At 44.1% G+C, this 12505-nt stretch overlaps 1 long non-coding RNA gene across 1 annotated transcript; it reads left to right on the top strand.

Annotated features, from left to right (window-relative positions):
- Window positions 1-431: 431 nt before the first annotated feature.
- Window positions 432-6821, top strand: LOC137547010 (uncharacterized). The gene is made up of 3 exons (XR_011026436.1): window positions 432-540; window positions 4304-4448; window positions 6558-6821. It is a non-coding gene; the product is annotated as an uncharacterized lncRNA (long non-coding RNA).
- Window positions 6822-12505: the final 5684 nt, after the last annotated feature.

Genomic DNA, 12505 nt, shown 5'->3' with positions numbered 1-12505 from the left:
ACAGCAACACATTACTTTGCTACATTTTTATTGTACAAATTTAAATCACTGCAAGCATAATAATACCTCTGCATGCTGTACATGTGCATCAGGCATTCCTAAAACTGAATATCTATAGCAGCTTACTTTATTTTGTATTAAAATGTATGTAGTCAGTGGTGATTTTCTATTTAACTTATAAATTTGATTTCTAGAATGTTAATTGAATAAGTGCCAAAAACCAGACCAAGGTTTTATTTGTATTGCCATGCATATCTTCACTAAACAGGAATAGGTATGTGTTAACAAACAAAACAAATATATGAAAATGAGGTAGCGGATAATTTACCAAAAATGGTGTCTGTTTTAACAATGCATCAGTTATTAGATGCCAGTTACACCCTGCTGTGTCGAATGTGACTGCTGAATATAAATACCGGACTGACACAGCACAAATGACAGACAGAGAGGATTACCTGGTATTTGCCCCCACCTGGGACATTTAAATACCAGCCATTTTCTAGCCAACAGCATTTGCTAGCTAGTGGCCTCACTGGTGAGGTGAGGGCTGTGCTGAGAAGAAAGTAGATTAGGTTTTCCTCAGGTGAAGAGGAGAACTGTTTTGTACAGCTTGTATTGTTTATTGTACAGCATTTGCAGGGTATGAGAATCTCCAGGCAGAGTTTCTCAGACAGACAGTAGCATATAACAGTATTGTACATATCTCTTAGTCCTGGGACCCACTACAAAGCACAAAGCGCTATCGCAATCACTAACAATGTGTGGTATCGATTTGCAAGCAATTTCCATACTCCTATTTAATACATTAGAATGGAAACGGTCCCAAAAATATTGCATGTTCTGCGATTGTGATTTGCCTAATCGCAATCGCTCTAGTGGAATCTGTCCCATCCATTTACATTGGCAGAGTGTTTAATGAAATCGCTAGGGATTAAAAGCGATCTTTAAAACAATGCTCTAGTGCAGGGGGCCCCAAACGTTTTGGGTCGAGGGCCGGGTCAACATACTTTCCACTGCTGGGGGGCCGGAGTATACATAAAATGATGTAGAAGTCTTTGCTGGCCAGACAGTGAAGCATACAGCAATTGGACAGCAGTGTCACCTGATGCCAATTCACGGCGGGGGGCTCCGTGAATAGCCTGCGGACCGCCAATCGCGGCTCGCAGGCTGAACGTAAACACAAGCGGAAATAATCCGCTTTGTTTACATTTGTACAATGCTGCTAACAGCGTTGTACTAGATCAGCGATCCCTGGCCAATCAGCGGCCGGGGATCGCTGTCACATGACAGGCAGGAGCCTGTTAGAGGCTGCACAGGACAAATCCGTTCCTGTGCAGCCTCCGATCTCCGGGGAGAGAAAGGGAGGAGAGGGAGAGGGGAAATCCTGCGGTGGAGGGGACTTTGAGGTGCCCACCCCCCGCCAGCCACACGCAGGCAGGAGCGATCAGACCCCCCCAGCACATCATCCCCCTGGTGGGGAAAAAAGGGGGGCGATCTGGTCGCTCTGCCTGGTGTTTGATCTGTGCTGGGGGCTGTAGAGCCCACCCAGCACAGAACAGTGAAATCAGCGCCGGTCCTTAAGGGGGGGTAAATGCTGGGTCATCAAGTGGTTAAAGATGCAGCTGTCTGCATCTATATGTAATGCATTTTCTGTGTGGGGGGCCGGTAAAAAAGCCACAGGGGGCAACATTTGGCCCGCGGGCCTTAGTTTGAGGATCACTGCTCTAGTGGGTCCCAGCCCTTAACCACTTGCCAACCGCACGCTTATACCGTGCGTCGGCAAAGTGGCAGCTGCAGGACCAGCAACGCAGTACTGCCTCGCCAGCTGCAGGCTGATTAATCAGGAAGCAGCTGCTCGCGCGAGCGGCTGCTTCCTGTCAATTCACGGCGGTGGGCTCCGTGAATAGCCTGCGGGCCGCCGATGGTGGCTCGCAGGCTAAATGTAAACACAAGCGGAAATAATCCGCTTTGTTTACATTGTACGGCGCGGCCAATCAGCGGCCGGGGATCGCCGCCATGTGACAGGGGACGTCCTGTCACTGGCTGCACAGGACGGATAGCGTCCTGTGCAGCCCGGATCACTGGGCATGACAGGTAGGAGAGGGAGGGCGGAATTTCGCCGCAGAGGGGGGCTTTGAGGTGCCCCCCCCCCCCGCAACATGCCTGCAGGCAGGAGCGATCAGACCCCCCTGCACATCATCCCCATAGGGGGGAAAAAAGGGGGGCGATCTGATCGCTCTGCGTGCCCGCTGATCTGTGCTGGGGGCTGCAGAGCCCACCCAGCACAGATCCCAACAAACAGCGCTGGTCCTTAAGGGGGGGGGGGGAAAGGGTGGGTCCTCAAGTGGTTAAAGCTTATTCACACTATGTGCTGCGCTGTCAATCATGATGCACTGCATTGAGTGTTTGATCCTCATGGTGACATGAAAGTTCACTGACTTTTATATTCACAGTACAGCTGTGTGTTCCCATGCGTTGCGATGTAACGCATCTGGGAACATTTTATTACACAACGCACGCTTCTTCCTGATGAGTTTAGTTGTGTTGGGACTGCTGACGTCTGTGCTTTAATGCACTGCAGTGCACGTTCCATTCGTTATACAGGAAATTGTGTCTGTGCATGTGTTCCTCTGTGCAAATTAGCCCTTAGGGCTGTTTTATACTGCACATTCAGGATATGCACATTCAGGATATGCACAGTCAGAATATGCACATTCAGGATTTGCACATTCTGACATATCCTGAGAATTTGGTGTTTCTACCATGTAAGGGGGCTTTGATATGAACTTCTAAAGTTGGTGGGTTTTGTTTCCTTAGAACTGTCATTTACCGCATTTAAAAGTACCGTATTTTTCGGACTATAAGACGCACTTTTTCTCCCCCAAAAGTGGTGGGAAAAAGTCAGCGCGTCTTATAGTCCGAATACTACGATTATGACCTGCGGATCCTTTCCCGTGTCCTGCCTGTCCTAGTATCTGCGTCACTGCGTGTACTACGTGCAGCTGCAGCTTTCCTCAGGCTGTCTGCTGCTTTTATCACCAAGATGTCCCCGTCTGTAATACACGCAGTTGTCCGCCCTGTCCCCGTCTGCAATACACACATCTGTCCGCCCTGTCCCCGTCTGCAATACACACATTTGTCTGCGCTGTCCCAGAGTAAATACACACATCTGTCCGCCCTGTCCCCGTCTGCAATACACACATCTGTCCGCCCTGTCCCCGAGTACATACATACATACATACATACAATTGTCCGTGCTGCACCCCCCCCCCCTCCGTACTGCCGCAGCTGTCTGGTAAGAAAGTCTGCATAACTTTACCGATGACATAGACATCGTTCCTCATGCTGTCCCCGCTTTCACCGCGCTGTCCCCGGGTACTGTCGCCAGGAAGTCCCACTCAACTTGGCAGAGAGATGTACCAATCAGGCAGGGGGCGCTGGCCCCAACCGCCAATCACGCTGCCCACTGCTCCGGGTTCCTCTCTTGATAGGAAGCGCTGGTCCCGCGGGCGGGACCACCTCTCCGTCATTGGGGCCAATCACTGCAGAGCGCACAAAATCCAAGTCGAATTTGGAAGGCCGTTTTAAATCCGGATCAAAATCATGACTTATCCAGATTTTGATTTTATCATGGCCGAATTCAGTCGAATCTGTGATCGCGTGGGTATCCGAGCATCTCTGGTCCCCGTATTTGAGTGGCTTTGCTCTGAACACTCTGTTTTGCTATAGACCATGGAAGTGACACATGACAATAGTAGGGATTACCGTATTTTTCAAACTATAAGACGCTCCTGACCATAAGACGCAACTAGGTTTAGAGGACAAAAAACAGGGGAGAAAAATATACTCTAAACCTGGTGCATCCATGAGGAAGGGGGATCTTGTGGATTATGCCCCCTTTGTACCTCATGCTTCCTTGTACCTTTTGTGTCTCCCTGCGTCCCCCATGTGTTCGCCTTTGTTCTCCCTCGGGAAACTGCGCTCTTCGTGGGATCGTGGCGAGGTATGTGTAGCCGGCGGCAATCGGCGGGCATGGGGGGGACCGGAGCAACCTAATACATACGCTTAGCTAGCGAAATGCTAGGTAAAGCGGTTTAACAAAATGTGTGGTCAAAAAACCTCCCGGCGGACGCAGACTCAGAAACTGTGTACCGCCAAGGGGGTTGACATGATTTAGGAAAGTGCTTTGGATGATGTCAGCACTATATAAAAGTATAAGGACAACAATAATTCCCCTTAGCAAGTTCTGCTTGAGAATTTCTACAGTAAACATTAATCATTTCTTACACTGATGTTTTCCTAGTCCTGTAGAAAATGATATGACCAGAGAAAGATCATCAAAAGTACCTAAAAATATGAATGGCTGCTGGAGTCATAGCAGGTGAATAACTGTAATTGAACTGTTATCTGATGAATACGTGAGGACGAAAGGAAGACAGTAGCCTCAGGTGAATTTTACTTTGTACTTTTGTCTGCAATACAGCAATTGTCACCATACTGTCTGCTTCCATCGTTTGCATGCTATCAGATTCTGGAATCAAGAAAAAACAATAGAGAGAAATGACAAGAATTATGATCCATTCTGCATACACTAAACATTGTTTGGAGATGCTAAAAGTGGAATGTAATGTTTCCGTTCTGTTCCCTCCATCCTTGCCTACTTTTTAATTACTGAAAACTCAAATCTACAGGGAAGTGTTTATCGCTTACAATTCATTTAGCTCTCCTGCATATTTTGTGCATTAATTATTTTTTTGCTCTGTTAATTCGCATTGCGACTTGTGGTAACTTCCTAACACCCAGGTGCCTTAGGTATACTTGCTCAGTAACTCAATCAGCACTATTTATCTAACAAAGAAAGGAAATATACTAAGGTGATAAAGACTCGGTTGCATTCATTGTCTGACCTTCAGCTTCCAGCAGTGAGGGAGATTTAATTTTTCCCTGTATAAATAGTTTATTCATTTCTGTTTATGTATCTGCAGATTGCTGTATGCTGCAAGAATGAGTCTTGTTTAGAGAGCTGTGTTTCGTGGCTGAGCAAGGTATCTATGTGCAGCTACCTGTAATATGACACATGAGCCCCAGTATACCTAACTTCTCTTTTATTTTTTGTTAGTGTTTTTTGTTAGCGTTTTTTCTTTATAGGATAGTAAGCATAGGGGGTAGCTTTTGCATGGATGCATTGGATATACTAGTTTACAATGAAGATGGCTTAATAAGGTTGTACCTGAACTGGAGAACACTAAAGGCCCTTTTCCACTAGCGGAAGGGATATGATGCAACTACCGGGTTGCATCGCATCAGGGCTGGTTCTCTCATACAACAAGGTGAAACGTCTGCATCAGGTGCAGAGATTACAGAGGCAGAATTTTGATGTACTGTTTTTACACAGCATGCAGTCAAAGTGGGAGGAGAAGTGAGAGGAGAGCAAGATGAAGACGAGGTCATCATTGGGGAAAACCGGCATGTTTTGCTGTGTGAGGCATCTGACAGTGTGTGAGAGCAACAGTGTTTCATTTGATTTGCATAGCAGAAAGGAGGAGGTGGCACTGCTGTCCTGACTGAGGAGGGATAGAGGGGCTGAGGGTGAGCAGTTTGTTTGTTACAGACTCACGGCCAGCTAGTCTGCTATTGTGTTGAGCTGCAGCATGTCATGTGAGAACATTAAAGCTAATGTAAACCCTGTTAAAAATAAAATAAAGGCAGATACTCATCTAAGGAGAGGGAAGGCTCGGTCCTAATGAGCTATCCCTCTTCTCTGCCGGTGGCCCAGGTGCTGCGCTGGCTCTTTCATTCTCATCGCACGCCGAGGGGACTTCGGAAGTCTTAGGGAGCCGAGTCCTCCCAAAGACAGGCGGCGCACATGCGAAGGCGTCATAGAGGGTGCGTGCGTGCGCAGTGTTATCGCGGCCCATCTTCGGGAGCACTCGGGCTCCTGAAGCATTTATGAAGCTTCCTTTCAGCTGGGAGACAGCGGAATTTGACCGAAAAGGTCGAATACTGCTACGGGGGAGCCGGGACAGCAGCGGGCACCGGGAGAGGAGAGGGAGTGCTCTATAGGACCCAGAGCCTCCCTCTCCTTAGGTGAGTATCTGACTTTTTTTTTTTTACCCGGTTCTCATTAGCTTTAAATGTAGCAGAGTAAATTGTCGGATGTTGTGCGATCATTCCAAACCAGGGGGAAGGGGGGGCAACCATTTCAAATCGGAGTGGTGGGCGCATCCTCATAAGTTTTCCTTAAGCAGCAAAAAGTCTAGGACCAGCACTGCTTTGGCTTCAATTTACGTCACTTCCGCATCTCCCGATGTAGAAGTGAATAGGAGGAGGAAGAATGTGGATGCGGGCGTGTGAGAGTCTGCAGCATGCTGCTGATTCTTGGATCGCTCTGCACTGCTCCGCATAACCAGCATGCAATGGTAATTGTTCCATTGCCGTGCATTGGTTTCAGTTTGGCTGGGGTGCGATATATAAAACTCGTATAAAACTACTTTTTAAAAAAATATTGTTGTCATGCATGGATATTCAGTCTAAGTTTATTCTGTCTCTGTCCACAGTTAATTGTACTCCATTTTATTGCCTGATGAAGTGGGATATGCCCACGAAACGCATTGCATCCACCCTGTCAGTGGGCAGTGCCTGTGGTATGGTTCGCTGGTGTTTTTGGAGCGGCTGTGATTGCGTTTTTATACAACAAACCAAGGGAGATCTGTGGTGTCTTCAGTGTGGGGCTGTCCGGCCTTAGGAAAGACCAGGAGGTCTGGAACAGAGGGCTGTTACTGGGTATTAGCCCCACGAAGTTTGACACCTTTTATGGATTTTTAATGGATACTTAATAAAGAGCTACAGTATATTTTATCTGTGAAAGAGCTATCATTTTTGGAGGTGTCGACCCATCTTGTGGACCATATAGGGGTTGATTGTGACCAAATATGACAAACCTATCAATCCCTATATGTTTTTAAATAGGTTGGATAGTGATCAATTCCTGCCTTACATGGCCTGATCAGTCTCTATAGATTTCTGCAGAAATCTATTGAGCATCTATTGAGCATCAATTGAGCTGCAAGCATTGTACTGCTCGATGCAATGCAACACTATAGACCATCAATTCCCGACTACTCCTGCCCCATCCCCATCGCACAGAAATTTTCCAGCATGTCCAAGCAGACTTTTTGATTGATAAACTGACTATAATCAACCAAAAGGGAAGCAACTGAATGTTGAGGGGAATAGGATGATCATCAAATTTGACTCATTCCTTTGGTGGGTTTAAAAGTGAGTCACAAACAGTTGAAAAAAGAGACACATCACAGTCACACATCCAAAACACAATCATACGCTGCAGTATCCGGAACTGGTCTTATTTAGCTACATTAGGTGAGGCTGCTCCTGTCGAGCCTGCTATCTACTGTATAAGTGATTTTACATTATGTTACCCTGATAGTTGGATTCTGCCTTCATTTAATCTTGCATTGCTTTCTACCTATGATCTGATGGAAATTGAAATAGTACAACCTTCTCCCCTCCTCCTAAAAATATTATGCCCTTTGACAGGTATATTTTGAACTGACTTTTAAGGGGGGTCCCAAGCTACAGCAGTCTGCAAGTGTATGGTTATATGTTGGATGTGTGACTGTGGTTTGCCTGTTTTTGTTTTTTGTGTTTTTCCTCCATTTGTGGTATTTTTTTTATACAGGGAGTGCAGAATTATTAGGCAAATGAGTATTTTGACCACATCATCCTTTTTATGCATGTTGTCTTACTCCAAGCTGTATAGGCTCGAAAGCCTACTACCAATTAAGCATATTAGGTGATGTGCATCTCTGTAATGAGAAGGGGTGTGGTCTAATGACATCAACACCCTATATCAGGTGTGCATAATTATTAGGCAACTTCCTTTCCTTTGGCAAAATGGGTCAAAAGAAGGACTTGACAGGCTCAGAAAAGTCAAAAATAGTGAGATATCTTGCAGAGGGATGCAGCACTCTTAAAATTGCAAAGCTTCTGAAGCGTGATCATTGAACAATCAAGCGTTTCATTCAAAATAGTCAAAAGGGTCGCAAGAAGCATGTGGAAAAACCAAGGCGCAAAATAACTGCCCATGAACTGAGAAAAGTCAAGCGTGCAGCTGCCAAGATGCCACTTGCCACCAGTTTGGCCATATTTCAGAGCTGCAACATCACTGGAGTGCCCAAAAGCACAAGGTGTACAATACTCAGAGACATGGCCAAGGTAAGAAAGGCTGAAAGATGACCACCACTGAACAAGACACACAAGCGGAAACGTCAAGACTGGGCCAAGAAATATCTCAAGACTGATTTTTCTAAGGTTTTATGGACTGATGAAATGAGAGTGAGTCTTGCTGGGCCAGATGGATGGGCTCGTGGCTGGATTGGTAAAGGGCAGAGAGCTCCAGTCCGACTCAGACGCCACCAAGGTGGAGGTGGAGTACTGGTTTGGGCTGGTATCATCAAAGATAAGCTTGCGGGGCCTTTTCGGGTTGAGGATGGAGTCAAGCTCAACTCCCAGTCCTACTGCCAGGTTCTGGAAGACACCTTCTTCAAGCAGTGGTACAGGAAGAAATCTGCATCCTTCAAGAAAAACATGATTTTCATGCAGGACAATGCTCCATCACACGCATCCAAGTACTCCACAGCGTGGCTGGCAAGAAAGGGTATAAAAGAAGAAAAACTAATGACATGGCCTCCTTGTTCACCAGATCTGAACCCCATTGAGAACCTGTGGTCCATCATAAAATGTGAGATTCACAAGGAGGGAAAACAGTACACCTCTCTGAACGGTGTCTGGGAGGCTGTGGTTGCTGCTGCACGCAATGTTGATGGTGAACAGATCAAAACACTGACAGAATCCATGGATTGGATGGCAGGCTTTTGAGTGTCCTTGCATAGAAAGGTGGCTATATTGGTCACTGATTTGTTTTTGTTTGTTTTTTTTAATGTCAGAAATGTATATTTGTGAATGTTGAGATGTTATATTGGTTTCACTGGTAAAAAATAAATAATTGAAATGGGTATATATTTGTTTTTTGTTAAGTTGCCTAATAATTATGCACAGTAATAGTCACCTGCACACACAGATATCCCCCTAAACTAGCTAAAACTAAAAACAAACTAAAAACTACTTTCAAAAATATTCAGCTTTGATATTAATGAGTTTTTTTGGGGTTCATTGAGAACATGGTTGTTGTTCAATAATAAAATTATTCCTCAAAAATACAACTTGCCTAATAATTCTGCACTCCCTGTATTTGTATGCTATACATGTATCTAATGCACAAGCATTGTCAACTAAGCCTGGCCAGGCTAATTTCAAGCTTAAAGTGGATCCGAGGTGAACTTTTACTCATTTCATAATTGTGTTCCTTTCCTATTGTTTATAGGGCATTCCTCAAGCCAAATACTTTTTTGTTTTTGTTTTAATCCTCTAATTCCCTATAAACTAAATAAGCCACGCCCACAGGTTTTCAGAGAGCCTTGGCAGTAGCAAGGGCTCATGGGAGCTCAGTCTGGGCAGGAGGAGGAAGAGGTGTTACTAGCCATTGATTTCTAGAGGCAGAGGGGAGGAGGGAGGAGGGGGGATTAGGTTTTTTTCACAGGCTTAGTGATCAAGATACAGATAAGCCCGCCTCTGTGTAATGTTTACAAACAACATGGCTTCCCTCATTGTATCACAGGAATAAATAATCAATCATTTTCTATTAAAGCTGTTTGCAGCTAGATTTGCTGTGTAAATTATCTAAACTTTAGATAAGATATATAGACAAGTACTTGTTATAGTTAGTTTTTCATCTCAGATCCGCTTTAATGTTTTATTAATTTTATGGGATACTTCTACTTTTTCAGCTCTATGTGTCACATGCATTTATGTGCAATAGATTGGAATAAAGATAGTTGTTATTATCTGTAAGTGGTGCATTATACCATTAGTTATTCTATTTTTAGTCAAGCCCATACAGGTCCCCAGTGTCTGCACAAAATAATCCTAATTAATCAAAAATAGCTGTTTCACAGAACCAGTTTTAGCCAGCCCAACAGAAAGTACACCTTACCATGCTACACGTGAGTCTCCTGAGCTTGTTCTCAATCTTCTGCACACACTTTTGAAGGAAGTTGAAGTGAACAAGGACTAAACATCTACATTTCAAATAATACCACATCAGAAATCCTCATATGAAGACATTGACTCATATCCTATTGGCTTTTATCCTACATTTTCTCCAGGAGGTGTTTTCAAACCTTACCAATGAAATGTCCTTAATGCTCTCACCATGTAAGAATATACTAAACATAGTTTTAATATTACTTTTTTACCTAATGTTTAGTACTTTTTCAATCGATGTGCTGAAAAATTATTTTTTATAAGGAATATACCTGTTAATGTTGATTCGGCGCTTGTTCCCCACTGATGACGCTGCCGGTGGCTCAAAGGCCGCACATTCTGATAGGCGGAAGGCGCGTTCTCAGTACGCCCTCCGCAAAGGTAAACAATAGTCAGTTGACTCCGGTCAGCTGACAGAGCGGTGTCAGCTGACTTTACAGCTGACACTAGGCAGGGCCCTGCTGTATGAGTGGATGTGCAGAGTGTGGCTGGTCACTGATTGGATGAGGTTTTGTATTTAAACCTGCAGAGTGCTCCCAGCCATCGCTCGTGATAAGCATAGCTTTGGCCAGTTGCTGGGTGTGCACTCAATGGCTATTGATACTCTGGAGATTGACCTTCGCTTGTATTTGACTACTCTGTCTGTTGTGATTAACCTCTGCTTGATTCCTGGAAATCCTTGCCTGCTGCCTGAACTGACCTTGCTTGTTATTGGATACCCCTTGCTTGCTGCCTGGACCAACCTCTGCTAGTTACTGGACATCCCTTGCTTGCCGCCTGAACCAACCTCTGCTAGTTACAGGACACCCCTTACTTGCCACCTGGACTGACCTTGGACTGTTACCGGATATCTCTTGAATGCTACTTGAACTGGATAGTAAGTATAAGACTACTTTCCTTACCAGCCAACTAACAGTGTGCATGTAGTCTCACATAAACTTTGTCACATATCATCTGGAGCATTTGTTACCTGTTGAATAATTTTGCATGCAGACTAAAAGGAACTGTCATAACTTGCAACAACTATTACCTGTTGCATAATACTGCATGCAAACCTGCTTGAACTATTTCATAACTCAGATCAATCATCATCATCTGTTAAATAACTTTACATAAAGACTTGTGTGATCTGCATCATACCTGGTTGATTCATTACCTGAACTTTGCCTGTGGACTGCTTTCTCACTCGTGTCACTGGATAACCTGCAATCGATATCTACTGACACACGACACTGATTGCTTCATTCCTCTGAATCCAGGAAATAACCCTGTGTGGTACTGCTGAACTGTTGAATTGTGTTACTAGCCTCATTAGGGCTCTAACAGGCCATGTCTCTTCATATCAGTTTGTATGCCTTGCACGTTAAGACCTGGGGGTAACCGTAGACATGGGAAACAAATAATGTGTCCTGTTCACGCGGGGGTTTGTCTATAGGTGCAGACGTGGGCCAGGCTCAGAGCTGCGATAATAGATTGGGGCATAGGGACTGAGTGAGGACATAGCCTGTCAAGCCTTACATTTTTACATAAGAAGGAAAAATTATCACCTGGGAGAAAACTTAAGAGAAAAATATTATTTGATAAGGGCCATTAAAAAATTATCTCCTAGGTGAAAACTTGCGTGAAAAATTGTAATACGATCAGGTCCATTGTCCCTTATTCAATTGACTTTTTCTTCAGAGAACACTGAGATATGCACATCCAGTCCCTTAGATTTCAGAATCATCACACCTAAACTGCCCTTATAAAGGCTGACAGGTCTACTGTATATCCCTCTGGGATCCTCATGTGAATTAGCTGTCAGGAACCCCTAGTGTAATGTATGATTTAAAAAAAAAAGAATAATAATAGTAATCAAACATATGTACAGTAATATTTTCCCAGAACATGTTACTGTGACACTATCCAGTTGTACATTTACCACTTTGCTTACTATCTGTTCACCCTCGGCTTCATCACAGTTTTTATTGGACACATAGGTTATAGGCTACTGTGTCATCTTCAATATGCATAACAGACGTAGGCCCATATGTAATTCACTTTTTAACCTGAGTTTTCTCCTAGGAGATCATTTTTAATGTTCAATTTAAAATAACTTTCCACACTTTTTAACTAAAAAAAGTACCAAAAAGTAGGTGGGAAAGTACTATTAAAATGATTTTGAGTATTTTCTTGCTTGCTGGTGGCTTAAAATGCATTTTATTGACAAGTTGAAAATTATTGCCTAGGAGAAAACTCACTAACTTTTAATTAATTTTAATTTAACTCACTAACTTTTTAATTATCTATGCCATCTTAGTGATACATGTCTTGTTCTTTTCAAAACAATCTAGGCTTTCCTTGGGTAATATTTTTCTCCCAAAACTATTTTGTTTTATAGTCC

The sequence above is a fragment of the Hyperolius riggenbachi genome, chromosome 1, assembly GCF_040937935.1.
Source record: "Hyperolius riggenbachi isolate aHypRig1 chromosome 1, aHypRig1.pri, whole genome shotgun sequence".
Lineage (NCBI taxonomy): Eukaryota > Metazoa > Chordata > Amphibia > Anura > Hyperoliidae > Hyperolius > Hyperolius riggenbachi.
The sequence above is the reverse complement of the archived record's forward strand: the minus strand, read 5'-3'. Positions and strand labels throughout refer to the sequence as shown.